This window comes from Melospiza melodia, chromosome 1 (assembly GCF_035770615.1).
Source record: "Melospiza melodia melodia isolate bMelMel2 chromosome 1, bMelMel2.pri, whole genome shotgun sequence".
NCBI classification, from domain to species: Eukaryota; Metazoa; Chordata; class Aves; order Passeriformes; family Passerellidae; genus Melospiza; species Melospiza melodia.
Window position 1 is genome coordinate 83,518,596 of NC_086194.1, and position 13,144 is coordinate 83,531,739.

General features: G+C 42.5%; 1 long non-coding RNA gene across 1 annotated transcript in view; it reads right to left on the minus strand.

Moving 5' to 3' along the window:
- Positions 1-3,078: 3,078 nt before the first annotated feature.
- The window catches only part of LOC134420129 (uncharacterized), a 95,117-nt gene continuing 85,051 nt past the window's right edge, over positions 3,079-13,144 (minus strand). Inside the window, exon 3 of the long non-coding RNA XR_010028255.1 lies at positions 3,079-4,496. This is a non-coding gene — a long non-coding RNA (uncharacterized LOC134420129). The remainder of the gene's footprint in view (positions 4,497-13,144) is intronic.

Consider the following 13,144-nt stretch of genomic DNA (forward strand, 5'->3'; position numbering starts at 1 on the left):
AAGGAGCTCCAGGAGGGGCTCAGAGGTACAAATAGCCCTTGTCTGTGGTGGCCAGGGCTCCTTTATCATGTGGCTGCTAAAGCTCCTGAAACATCTGCTGCTGCAGAGGAAGTCAAGTGAAAGGAATGATCCAGAGCCGTGGGTGAGCTCTGCAGCTGGAAGCACCTGGGGACCACTTCTGCCCACTCAACATCATTATGGCTCAGAACACAGGAGCGGTTATGAACCTACAGTAAATGAGTCATTGCAAGTTCTGCAGAAAATTTATTACTAGGGGAAAAAAAAGTATCAACCTGAACACTTGACTTCCAAAGAATCAATGTGCTCTGGAGCCATGTACCAGCTTTTTTTGGCTTCTGCAGGGGCAGAACACACCAAAATCCTTGGTATCATCAAAACTGGCACTGTGTTTTTCCATCAGGCCTTACACACAGAATAAATTTGTATGGAAAGGAAAATCTTTTTCTTCCAGCCACCACCATAGTTGCTTTCTTTCTTCTGGAGAAGCTGAGTCTACATTTCTTCTGAGGGTGTAGGGAGAGCAACTGTGAACTAATGCTTCCATTACAGCTTTGTTAGATAAGTTGAATTCCCTCACGAAGTGCTACTCTCCTCCCAGTAGGAGGGAGGAGTCCTCCCAGTCCTCATCTGTTACTCTGAAAAGAAGCCTGCTTTCAGATTCTTGTGGTGGTTTAATAATGTGGCAAAATGGGTCCACGATGGAACGAGGTAAGGTTAAAATCTATTTCTACTCTTGCCCTAAGCAGGAAATGAGCAGATGCCTCCCAAAGTGAAAGCCTGGTTATCTAGCTTGCTGCAATGCTATGCCAATAAAGGAGCCTTTTTTCTATTTAAAGAAGTAATATAATAAAATGTTGGTTCATTTCATTATAATAGCTCGGAAGGATTTGCTACTTTCACAGCATAAATTTAGATTAATTTTTTAGATTTGACAACGTTATAAAAATTATATTGATTCTGAAATTATAATTTTAGATTGGTTCTGTCATTTTAGCCTATTAGCAGTCTTTAAATGAAGTGATCCAATGTTACAATCAATCTTATCTTCCATTATGCACTTCCTGGTGCTAAAAAGTGAGATCGATTCTAATTAACTACACTGGTTCAGTCATTTGGGTAGTTTGTTCAGAAAAAAAAAGAAGTTACTGCCCTAATATCACTAAACAATTTGTTATACATTTATGTACTGAATTAATATCCAAAACAAATGTCACTCCTATGGTAAAAACAGTGTAGTTGCAGCTCTCTAAAATATAGGATGGCAACATTAATGCTACTGGTTTAGCCAGTGCAGCACATGAAATATTTTCAGGGTCCACTTGAGGTTTTGAAGCAAAACAGGGTCGGCAAAAAAATACTTCCTCTGCAGCACAGGCTGTAAATCTATATGTACAGTCAAAGCAACTTGGAAAATGGCATTTCCAACGTGCAGCTGCGGCTGAGAGGACAGGCTTAAATGCTGCTTTAAGAGGCCATGATGGTGAAAATAATGCTATGAAGCAAGCTGATGTGATTTAAATATGAATCAGCTCGAACTCACTTATTTCTTCCAGCATTTCCTGGCTTTAGATTGCACTGGGGAGACCTTGACACCCACCTTGCCTTGTGCCAGTCTCAGACTCCATAGACCACTAGCCTTCAAATGAAGAGCTCTATAGGTGTTGGCATAGGTACAGGGCTGTGGGGGACAAGCATGCTGTGATCCTACACCAAATGAACCTGGAAGTCTGCTGAAATCTTGGAGAGAAAAGCAGAAACCAGAAAGGTAGACTGATTTACAAAGAGACAGAAAAGGCTGACCTCTGGTAAAACTTGAGGGAACATGTACATCTTCTGCAATTTTATTCTTTAGTATGCTTAAATCACTCTCTTAAGTGAGATTACTCACTATTACCTCAAGTACAAATCTCTTGATTTTCTCGTGTATAATGCTTGTGCTTGGAGTCTCTTCTAACTTGCTTTTTCCTGCTGCAGCTTTTAAGAAATGCAGGATATACACCCTTACCACTAAATCAGCTTGTCTATCTGTCACATTCAGGGCAACTTGGAAACAATCTACAGCTCAAGGGATGCTAGGCTTGCTTTTCCAGTCACTACCACTACATCCTTTTGTGTGGATCAGCCTGCTGGAAAATGAGTCAAGAACAAGAAACATGGGCCTGGCATCCTGCTGCAGGGTATTTCTTGACTTTCCTCCCTTTATAGGCCGTCACGCATGCTTTGTTTGTGTTCTCCTCATGACATCATCTTACTAAGAAGCCTAAGTGGTGAAAAATACTGTGAAAGGGAGCAGTAACTTTAAAATGTTTCACTTATTCATGGATTTTTTGTTGTTTTTAAGGTCTCAACTTTGGTCATTCAATATAAAAAACACAGAAAATTGCTGTGAGTGCCTGTATCTGCCTGCTTTGAGCTGAAAAAGCATCTTGGTCAGGGGAAGAGAAGTCCTGCAGAGATAAAAAACCAAAGTGGATGGCAAGTGGACTAGCTCTGTACTTCCCCTTAGGCCCTCAAACATTGCTGCCAGTTGTCATGAAGCCTGCCAATAATTCTTAAGAAGGGGAAATCTCAGAACCCTATTTCCTGATTGGCTCCTTTTATCCTTTCCTTCAACATGTCTCAGTTCTGAAGTTGTGCTGCCTGAAAAGATTGACTTTGGATTCTGTGGCAAGCCAATGCAAAATTACCCTGGGTGATGCTGGAAGCTTTTGCATGGGAATATCCTTTTTATGCTGGCAGTTTGTAACTCAAGTGACAGACAAATGCCTGGCAAGAAAAAGCCTTGATTTCACTGCTCCTGCTATTGCATTTGTATTGCACACTATCATTAATTATTTGCCATCTTGTTAGAAGCCCTCGGGAGCCTGATTCTCCCCTGCCTCACACCTCATGTAATCATTGACATCAGTGCAAAGTGAGTGCAAAATACTCTCACACATCTGCACACAGAGAGATCCAACTCCAGAGGCATTCCAGCAGACAGGACAATGGAGGCTGAGTCTGGAAAGCATCAGAGGGTGCATATGCACACCACTCTTGTTTGCACAAGACAAGCAGCATCGCTTCACCTTTAGCTTGATGCCACTGGCCAAGCAAGAGGACAGACAGACAGACTCCTGACTGCCTCACAGCAGTGCCCTAAAGCTTCTTGAACCTCACCACCAGCTGCACAAGGTGCTGCAGACCCTTTGCCATGTGAGTCTGTCACCGACAGTGGCGTGTGGGACATGCTCCCTGCTGATTGTGCTTTGTGGGGTGACAGGGGTTCCTTTCTGCTGCAGCCCTGAGGAGATGCTGGGATGTGCCAGACCTCCCTCCATGGCCAGGGTTCCTCCCAGCAGAGCAGGACAGCCCTCATGAGCTGGATTTCTAAACACAGGGTGGCATTGCTAGCTGGGCTGTGGATGGGACAGGCCAGGCCCTGGGGCACCTGGAGGAGGAGATGGCTGGGGTGATGTGGAAGGAGACCATGATGCATGGCCAATGTCAGCCAGAAATAAAAAGGGAGTGGTAGCAGGACAAGGTGAGACATACTGCAAAATAGAGGAGGTGACATTTCTGCACAAAAACTGCTTTTGTTTCTTTCCCATTTCACAGGCAGCATGTCTATTTAAATGTGGCTTTTGCTGCCAAAGGACTTGTCATATTACATTAGGTTTAGCAACTTCTGCTGTGGCAAAGTGTGCAGCGTCTCCCTTCACATAAAGAAAATATTTTCACAAGTCTGTTCAACCTGCTAACTGTGATTACAGACAGTTGGCCCCTGACATGACATTTATTGCTCCAGCCTCCAAGTAAGAGCCTCACAGCACTGCCCAGCCAGCTACCTGAAGAGCACATATGTGTGCGGAGCTCTTAAACAAGTTTCTGCTAATGGCTTCATTTTGTACCCTTTTAGTAGGTCTTTAGCAGCTTGAGAGAATACATGGTACAGTAAAGTAGTAAAAAGAAAAAGAGCATGTGCAAACCCCCTCTTTTTATGCTCACCTTGAAATGTATATGATACAATATATTATATTCATTTGCTGCTGCAAGTGCTTTCTGCATGCATATTTCTACTTTGCTCAGCAATATTCATCATAACTGAGAATCACTGCAATTGCCTACCTCCACTTGAGAGACAATCTCACACAGAGTGGAAATTAAAGACAGTGAGAAACAACACCAAAACCAGAGACCTGCAACATGTGCTGACAACAGACACAAACAGGTTGACCAAGATGGGTGTCTATGACAAGGAACCTAAGAAGCGACTGGCTAGAGGAAAGTTTGCCATGAAATGAAAAAAAAAAAAAAAAGAACCCCATGAAAACCCAAAGCAGAGCAAATGAGCAAAGCAGATACTTCCCTGTTCCCCACAGGGTATGCTGATCATGGTTGCAGCATCTACTGGAAACAACTGACGAGAGACCAACTTCTCCATCACTGCCTCCAGTAACTGTGCAGGCTTCTGCAAGACCTATCTTTGTATTTTCCTGGCATTTGGGAAGAAAGCAAGCATAATGAAGGCTTTGTCAGTACAAGAGAACAAAATCTGGCAATCATTTGATTATTAATGATTGGGCTTTTGGAGGCAGTGAGTTGTTTTAAATTGGGTTGGTTATTTTAAATATTTTGTATGATTTTAAATCATTTAAAAATTTGTTAAATGGCCTGGATTTTTGCCTTCACTTTCCTTTCCTGCACAAGACATTTGTAGGGCCTGGATTCTTACATGACTTGGCCTATTCTGTCTCACTTTTTGGCAGGTCACTTTGCTCTATTCTTCTCCAAACAGAAACTAAGCTCTGGCCAAGGGAGAAGCAGAGCAGAATGCAGCCTGCTACAACAGCTTGTAGTGAGTTGGAAAGAACTCTGTGTTATAGATGAAAGCTGATCAAATACCCTTCTCTTTTTTGTTGTTAATTTCACTGTCTTATTTTTAAACTTGCATGTGCATCTGCCAGCAGCACTGCATCTTGTTATAATATTCTTATTAAGCAGGTGGATGAATCATGAGCAGACAGGATTTAGTTCCATTTTGGTTAAGGGTATGCTCTTCAGTGATTAACTTTCATCTACATCTTCTGCTGGATTGAGAATTTAACTGATTCTACAGTGTCAGTGTGAAGTCTCCCTCACAGTTTTATTCTCTATCATGTTAGAAACTTATTTACAAAAAGACCATGTAAGATTCAATGCTGGGCACTCATAACTTCTTTTGCCAGAGTTGTATCCCCCTGACAATGAAATAGCTCATGCTCAGAAAGGATAACTAAGAGCTGTTCTTACAGCTCTGGTTTGCTTTCCTCATTTGCACTCTTTTTCGTTGTTGTTGGGTTTTTTATCAATTTTCCCTTATATCCTCTGCTTTTATTGATATCTGAAATGGGCCTGGATGACCAACAAGAGGCGGGCATCAAAACTCAGGGATGGAGAGCTGACATTCCAAAACAAAACCATTTTTCTTTCTCCTTCTTTGCCCATAGTTCAATCCAAAGAAATCATCTGAGAGCAGCCTTCCTTGATGCAGAGAACCTTCCCTAGAGATTTCTAATGTGCTACAGTAAAAACCATTTTTTCCCAAGACCCTCCACAAGTCCCCAGGGATTTTTCCTGGTCCAGTCTTCGTTAAAATAGAAAGCATGTTTGGGGGGAATGACTAATCCCCTGCCTGAATGCGACATGCCATTTGGACTCTTTGTGATCTGGTACACTAACTCTCTGATTTGTTTGGCCTTGTGAAAACCTTTCAAGCTAGGCTCTGGAAATTTACCCCTGAAGCCTCTTCTGGGGCTTGGGGTTTTTATTTTTCTCCCATTTCCTCAAATCTTTCCCTTGTTTCTAAAGAGTGCCATCGTCCGTTCCTGAGCCCTCAAATCCAATTACCAAACAATGTACAAATATATGGCTGAGCGTGGTCTATGGGAACAGCTGCAAAATTGCTAATATTAGGTCTAATTTAGCTACAATAAATTAGCAAGTGTGTGGAAGCAAAATGATGACAGCATAATTATAACAAAAGTCGATGTGTTGAAGTATATGGATGACAATACATACTAATTTTAGCGAAAAAACGCAGCAAATGAAATGCATGCAATGAACAGACGGGACTAATAGCTCAGACACATATACTTAATGTGACCAGTCAGTGTAAAAACAAAAAGATAGATGAAGCTGTTCAGAATCTAGTGCTAACAAGCAGTGTAGTCTGAAACCATTAACTGTCAGGGGTAATAACACTCAAAGTACTGAAGTGCAGTAAAACAGCAGCACTTTTCTCGGGATGATGTGCTGATGTACAAGCACACACCTGTGAAGAGGGTACTAAATCTATCCTCGCGTTTATTACTATGGAGGGAGGAAAAACAACACTAATAATGTAAAGTATAAACGAAAATAGCAGACAGCAGAGAGTGACATTTGCATGGTCCCAGTCAGCTTGTTAGCTGAAGTGGGTTTTAATTAGCTATTTTCCAGCAAGCAAACGAGCAAATTAGTGGCAGCCATAAACAAGCAGAGACAATCAGGCCCAAAGAAAAAAAAAAGATCGGACCTTTTTCTGTGTGTTTTCCTTTTGGAAATACAATGCCTTCATGCTTCAGCTAAATATTTCTATTAACCAAAAGAATGTGGTAAAGCAAAGACCTTGGCAACTGTGCGAGTTCCTGAAGTGGCTCAAAACACAATGTTAACAGTACAGCGGGGACACAAAGCCCTGCTCTGAAGAAACCAACATCGAAGGCTTAACCTTGGGCCTCCCGTGCGGAGCCTCAGGGTGCACCTTGGCTCTGGTGAGCTGCCCTCCTGCTGAAGACTGCCCACCCATCCACAGCTCCTGGGACAGCAGGGCCCCAGCACCATCCCTCACTCCCACTCTGGATGTGCAGCAGCAGGTGCTTCAAAAAAAGTGTGATGCAGGATGTAGGTGCCACCTTCTCCCTTGCACCTCAAGAGGCTTAAGATGGGTGTTGCCAAAGGGGTGCCTGAAGCTACCAGCTGCTCCTGCTGCTGAGGAAGAGGGATATAGCTCTGCAGGGGCTGCAGGAGACAGGCCACCAGGGTGACTGTGAGGAGGGGAGTGAGGTGAGCAGCAGGGACAACCCCTGTTGCTAAGCTATCTTGCAAAGACAAGATGCTTATCAGTGTAGGATGCAGCCCTCGGCAGACAACATGGATTCAGGCACTATTGAACAAACCCACTTTTGGTGCTTCTCTTATTGCCACAGTATTAGTGGCTGCATAATGAAACCTGCCCCACTGTTACAGCAACTTGAACACAGAATGAAAATCCTTCAGAGCCTGGTCAAGCAAGGCCCAAGGTTAAGTAATTCGCTGTAGTACTTTTGCTACCAAACTGATTATATTAATAATCAGCCATAATGAAAAACATGGCAAGCTTATCCCTCGAGTCAGCCGTGTTTACCCTCCTGTTCCCTCTGATTTTAAGAAATGCTGATGCGGCAAAGATGGGAAACTCAACTCAAAGGACAGATTGCACGCTTGTATCTTATGCTGAACATGCCCAAATCCTTCAGGTATAAAACCTGACAGCTGAAAAGTCACTTAGCAGTAAACAACTACTAGACATTGTTGCTAGGCAGAAGAGTTCAATGGTTTGAGTACTAATCTAGACCTTGGGAAAGTTGAAGTTCATGTTTCACTCAATCAGAAACTTCTATGGACATGGGTAACCCAGATGATCTGTCTGGGGATAAAAGTACTTCTGCCTCAGGAATTTGCTACAAAATGCTCATTAAATATTGTGAAGGGCTCAGATATTATGGAGAAGGGGCTAATTAGTTGGAAGGAAGGGAAAACATCTAATAGAAATTAATCTTATTTATGCATCACTATTGGTACATGTGGCACTAGAGAAAGACATTGCAGCAGGCTTTCGGTTGGTATAAATTATCAGAGAGCTGCAGGAGAGACTCTCTTGCCTCCCTGTCCTTGTCTTGTGCCAAGGGTATTACAGTCTAATTAATACAGATAACATGAGTGCAGACGCCTACCTGTTGGGCGCCGTTGGAATATTAACACAAGGGGAGGGCTGGGGGAAGGCTCTTAAAGAAGGCTTATTTTATTTAGTTCATTTGTTTAGTAATGTTTTGATGGTCAGAAAACCCTGGCAATGAGTAGAGCCCAAGAGGCAATTAGCAATGGGGCAGAAAATGTAATGAGCCAAAAAACGAATTAACTTGAGCAGACTAGGCACAGACACAAGGGGCCAATGCTTTTTGCTAGTTTATAACCCTGCCCCTCTGCTGGATTCAAAAAAGTAGGAGGAGGTGTGATTTAACATAGAAACAGCCTGCAGGATATTTCCTACCACACCCGGGGTAGCTCTTCTCCACACAAAGCACCAGCTGATGGTGGTGGCAGGCAAGCAGGCAGCCTGGATCAGCTCTTGCCTGAAGCCAGCCTCTCTCTGTAACGTTTCCCTCCATTGCCACCACGGAGGAGGGCAGAACACAGCACCCAGCAGGTTGCCACCATGCCCAGGAAGAGGGGGACAGGCAGGGGTACCCTGTCAGACAGCAGCCCCCAGCATTGCCCTGCCAAGGCAGCAAGGTTATTGGCACTAAGAGTGGGGCTTGTGGAGTACAATTAGCCAAGTTTTGCTCTCTTTGCCTCTTCTGAGTTTCTTTTTGTCCTTTGTTTATTTTTTCTCTTTGATGGCTTTCAGTTTATGCTATTAGCAAACATGCTTTGTATTAGAATTCTTTCTAAGTCATGGGCTGATACTGTTTTCAGCTAGAACAAAGTCATAAGCACTTTCACCACACTCAAACTGTTTGCACATTTTTTACAATGAACTTGTTTCCCTGCATCTGATAGCAGTTCATGAACATCACAGTGAAAAAAGCACAGGTGATGGCTCTTGCAGGTACTGAGGGATGGTAGCTACTCAGCTTCCACTGGGGCACAACAGGTAACTCTCACCCAAATTGTCACGTTAGCCATCCTGCTAGCCACTAGAATCAAAGATAAGGATTTGTAGTTTAGAGAGCTGCTTGACTGAATCACAGAAAAACACAACTGCCCCCAAGTGTGTGCTAGGATGATTTTCAACGCATGCTGCAGTTCTGCAACGCTCAGTCTTACACGGCCCATAAGCTTTGTCCTGGGGGAGACTATTTGACCAAAAACCTAAAGTTGTTATGTGGAGTTCAGGAAGGGAAACTTTGAGGGGAAAAAAAAATGTTCACATAAATTTGATTCCCTTCTTGCATGGATAGTTCAATGCCAAATGAAAGAACAGGAAAGCCACAAAGCACACACACTTCAACACAGCTCCTTTCTCCCTGGGTCATGCCCAATGCCATTTCATCATGGCCAGGGGACTTTGGGGGAAGCGGGAGCAGAAGGGAAAGAAGAAAGATGATCTTTCAAAGAACAGAACTGCTGAAAATTCAGAGCAAATGAGTCAATTCATAGCTTTATCAGCATATAGCAAGTGGAATAGCAAGATATTCCTCTTCAAAGAGGAAAGTCCCCAAATGGCTAAAGGTTAAGATAAAGGGGCAGAATTTCTGCCTGGCTCCATGCAGCTCACAGCTGCTCCGACATTGGCTGGATCTTTGGTCTTTTTTTAGGTAAAATATCACCGAGCATAGGAAAGTCATGACCAGCTTCCTGAGCATCACAATTGAAAAATAAAAGTGAGGGGCCTAATCCAAATCCTCGGCACTTTAAATCAACAACTGTAAATCTTTGCCTCAGCTCCTGCCAGCCTCAGAAGTTAAATGGACAGCACTGTTCATTTCTTATGCCTACACTGCTCCATTGCTTTTAGTGAAGCTGCAGGTTGTAATTGAGAGTCTGGTAAGGATCCCTTTTCACTGAGTGATGTTACAATCTTCTTTGCTGGAATTATTTTAGCCTTGTAATAGCTCTTTTTAAAGAACAGCCTGATCTACTTTTCAAAATCTTCTGCAGAAAATAAGTTGCATTCATAACACAAGGCTGAGGTTGAAATCCAAGGCCTTCCCCAGCAATATATCTCTCTCACCTCAGGACATGTCTTGATGATCCCTCTGTGTGGTGTTGCTTCAGCAGCAGAAGGAGAAACAGCTTTCAGCATGGATCCTGACAGATCAGAGACAATAAGCCTTCAGCAGCTCAGGGAGGTCAGGCAAGCAGGAGACAGAGCTCCAAGTTCAGCCCCACACACATCTAATCTGCCTGGAATATCTGGGTTACCTTCACCTGGGCACTGGAGCAACACCAGCAAAACCTGTTCTCTTTGGCTTCCCTGCCTGAAACATCCCATACAGACAATAAAGATTAAATGGGAAGGGTTGTTCTGCTCACAGCCACCCCCACTAAGGAGTTACTGCTCATCTCTGGGGTCTTGCTAGGGGTGAGACTGGGGTTTTCTTTACTGCAATACAGATACTGCACCAATGCCCACAGCAAAAGTGAATTTCTTCTCCATTTTTCTATCCCAGTCTCTCTTACTCCTTCATTTGCAATCCTCTTCTGTCTAAAGTTAGCCCTGCCATCATTACTTGCACTGAGTGCATATTAGACTAGGCTCTCAGGAATTAATGAGAAGGCTTAGCAAAGGAAGATAACATAGAGATCAGGATGGCAGAACTGGGTGCTAAATAGCAGCTTCTTTATGGCTGGATATTGAAGGCACAAATCTACCTTCAGTTCTCTCTGATTTCACAAAGAGCTTCAGGAAATAAACTCTTGTGACATGACTGGTTTTCCACTGGGTTGCTGCAAAAGAACCCCTGATGGACACAAAGAAATGAAAGTCTAAGCAAGTACATGCTAAAACCCACAGAGGTGAAGTCACACCATAGCTAGCAAGGGTGCACCCAGCTTTGCTAGGCTAACATGGTCCAAAAGGGCAAGCCATGGTTTTGGTTTTGCTAGAGGAAGCAGCCATGTGGCGTCTGTCACAATGACAAAGAAATTGCCTTTTTGGAATAGGTAGCCTTTTTAATAAGGGATTTTTAATCTCTCTTTGTAATATTTTTACAGAGTTTTGTGACTATGACAAGGCAGAAGATGTATTTCTTTAGAAACTGCGGCCAGTCTGACTGGTAAGAAAGGAAAGCACCTGTATTTCTGCATTGACTAGAATCAGGAAGAGTTAATCCAGTCACACATTTTTGTAGGACACAGACCAGACTGAACAGGTATCTCTTCTTTCCCTCCTGGTAGCTCTCCTGATAAATAGGGGAAGAGCCAAACTTCTAACTACAAATGTTTCCCACCTGGTAATGGAGCGAACCTGAACATCTCATTCCATTTCTTCTCGTCCTCTTTGCCTCTTTTCCTTCTTGAATGGAAAAAAGGGGACTCATTTCAAGCATCTTACAGGAAAGCATGGAGGATGCCTCAGGCTGCTATTTTGCAAATGAACAACGAAGCCCAGATATGAACAGAGGATCAGAGTGTAGTCATAATACAACTACTGTCTGCATATGTGATTACTGGTAGCAGTGGGAACATGAGAAATTCATAGGCTGAGACACAATGAGCTCCCTTACAATCTGAGCATTCCTCAGTAATTTAGATAGATTAGGGGTGCAAATCCCCCAGGATTTAATCTTACAAGTAGATTTTCCTGGCACTTCATACTTTGCCAAATAGTGCTTCCCAGAGGTGCCTTTTCCCCTCCCACTCTTTCTATCCTTCTGCATTTAGTTCCAGCAGCAAGCATGGGGAGAATGGGGCAAACCCAAAAACTGTCTTATTTGGAAACTCATTGATCCCCTTTGGATCTGAAAGATTGGGTCAAGCTGTATGCTGGAGAAAATTAGTGACATTCCTTGTAATTAACTAGTCCAGTCAGCTCTTTTTTAATGTTTATTTCTATTTCTTAAAGTATCTATCACAGAAAAGATGCCTGTAGATTTCCTGACACCCAGGAGTAGCAGTGATCTTCTCATAAAAAATATTTAACACCAAAATGCAAATAGCTCCTTTTTTTCCCAAATACTAACACAACTAAAAGAGTTTCTTGAAGAATAAGTGGGATATAGGCACATATATATATTTTTTTTGCATTGCTAATACAGAAGATCAGATTCCAAACTGCTGAATATGATATAAATATAGACTTTCACAGACTAAAATTAATGGAAATACATAGTCGTGTTGACTTCATTTGGCTTTGGATCTGCCAAATGGATCACTATACATATCCAAAGCAAAGAAGATTTTAACAGTAGCAAAAAGGCTAGACACAAGAACCAGAATTTTGGAATCTAGAAGATAAATAAGCTACCCATGTAAAAATATTCTATGACTTTTCATGCTGCAAATACTTGCAGTGATGGCTTCTCTCAAGATTTTCCGATGATCTATGTGTTCCCTTGGTCTCATCTGCTTTTCTGCCATGACCTTAATTTTGTTCAAATGCAGCACACAGAAAAGAAATATTGCCTTTTTCCTTAGCTTGATTTTGCCATTATATAACAGACCAAAACCCATGGAAATGGGAAATGCAGAAGAAAATCCAGACCACAAAAAAGCATTTGTGCAGAAATGATAAAAAAATCAATTGCTAAAACTACTTTCTTGGTATTAGCTTTTAGGCAGCAGTGGACAAATAGAAAAAAAAGAAAGCATCCTTCTAACTCTTATCTGAAGATGAGAATGCCTGAAGTATTTGGATTTGCAAAGCTATGCTGGCATCTTGTGAATTCAGGTTTGCACTGAGTCAGGCAAATCCATTCTCTTCTAAGATCAACATTTCCCCTCTCTCCCATGAACTGTAAGGGATGACCAAAAAACAACCCACTTAGGGAAAACATCAGTGGTGTTTCCTCACCAAGTCCCCTTCTGCAGCCTGGTTTTCATCACAGCTCTGCTGTAAATTCCCCCTGTAATTGCTGAGCCCTCACTCCCCAGGCCACCAGCGATGATGCTCCTGGATCTATGCACAGATCCAAACAGCACAAGCACCACTGAAGAGCATTGCAGGTTGCTTCATCTGTATCCTTTTATTTATTTTTATTTTCCGTTCACATTGCTTCCTATGACACAGCAATGTGATTGAGAATGTGCATATCAGACAAAAATTGCAGAGTAAAGTGAGGCATAAAATTTTAGAAAGGCATTTTCCACTAAATTCATAGTCTTCTGCTGTAGTAAACATTTCTGCTATGCTGTATTGATG